We start from the raw sequence: 1,682 nt of genomic DNA, 5'->3' as shown, positions 1-1,682 counted from the left end.
TCTTACAGCGGCGGCGTAAGAAGGAGCCAGGCAGCCTCCGTTTGCGTGCTCATCCCGGTCCCTGTGCCTCAAGGAGGAGAGAGCCGAGGACGAGAGCAGACACTTGCACGGTTGAAGCGATGGGGATGGCAGTCGAGGGATGAAGGTGATGATACTTTTGGCTCTGGCAATGATTTGCTGTATGTATTGAACTGGGATTTAGTGCCTCTGTGCTTGGGTTCTGACACAGATAAAATGGAAATCCCCAGGCATGAGGAGGTCTGTTGTGGGGCTGCTGTCTCTTGGTGTGTTTGAGAGGTTCCAATAGAAAGTGTTTTCTAGAGGATTTCTCTATGAAAAGAAAAATTTAATGTAAGAAGAAGAAGGATTAGGAAAACATTTAAAGTACAGAATGGCAGCAAGTAGCTCTTATTTTGCACTGTTCCCCATGCCCACATGTCCCTGGAGCCTGTATCTGGCTGTGGCTTTTTGCAATTATATGAGCAAAGATACAAGGAAAGCCGCCTTCTGTAAGCGTGCACCTAAGAAGAAAGCAAGAAAGTTATAGAATCAATGATACTAGATGATTAACGAACCAAACCTTTTCTCTTCCCCCAACCACAGCAATGCACAGTGGGTTTTCACTTTCTCCCAATGGCCTTGAAAACATCCTCATCCTGAGGAGCAGACTCTTTCGAGCTGACGTTTCTTTACCTCATTCTGTAGAAAGGGACTGGGCCTCTCAGAAGGGAAGGCATTTCGGTAAGATTTCTGGTATACCTTTTTCTTGATGATAGATGGGTAAGAAGCATTGAAATGTTATGGTGTCTCTTACACTCGAACATATGAAGCACCGCTTGGAAGGAAAATGACATGAAAAATAATCTCGTGACTCTTACAAGGACTAACTGTGTAGCCTGTGTAGCTTTTCCCATCCCTGGAAACATTCAAGGCCAGGTTGGATGGGGCTGTGAGCAACCTGATCTGGTTAAAGGTGTCCCTGCTCCCTGCAGGGGGATTGGACTGGGTGACGTCCTTCCAACCCAAAGCATTCTGTGATTCTACAGTAAATTAGAAATAACAGCAGTGCCATTTATTGCTGTACACCCAGCTAGAGCCAATGTAAGCACAGAAATAAGAGCTGCCAGATGTGAAACCTGGCCAAAAATGTTCAGATTTGGACAACAGTTCTAGGCTTGCTGCTTTTTGAAGTCCCACTTGATAAAGACACTGATTTGCTGAGTACCTTCAGCCCCACTGGAAGTCAAAGGGAAGGTCCTGCAGCTAAGTCTGGCTGAAGAAAGAAGCCTTGAAATAGCTCACATTGACCAAGTGGAAATGAAGGACCCCAAAGTCACAGGTGACTTCCCAAGAGTGCTTACACTGGCTGAAGTGAGAGGCCTTGCTGCCCAACCTGGACCTACCTATGCAGGTTGTAGGCTTAAGGCTGTCAATAGCTTTAAACCATAAAAAAATGAAAGATTCCATGAGGGAAATTTAAGAGCATGGTGCCAAGACTGCACTGATGGCTCCATGTGTATACCTGTGGTTCAAAGGGATGTACGTTTGCAGTAACTCCATTAAAATAATCTGCAAATGAGTAATTTGAGGGGAGGTGAAGCCCACCTGGCAGCTTACCGGCAAGTGGGCAAGCACAGCGATGTCTTTGGGGCCATGGTGCCAACCCACAATATTGCTGAGGT

This window comes from Egretta garzetta, unplaced genomic scaffold, assembly GCF_000687185.1.
Source record: "Egretta garzetta isolate BGI_Z169 unplaced genomic scaffold, ASM68718v1 scaffold190, whole genome shotgun sequence".
Lineage (NCBI taxonomy): Eukaryota > Metazoa > Chordata > Aves > Pelecaniformes > Ardeidae > Egretta > Egretta garzetta.
This window is presented reverse-complemented; position numbering follows the sequence as displayed.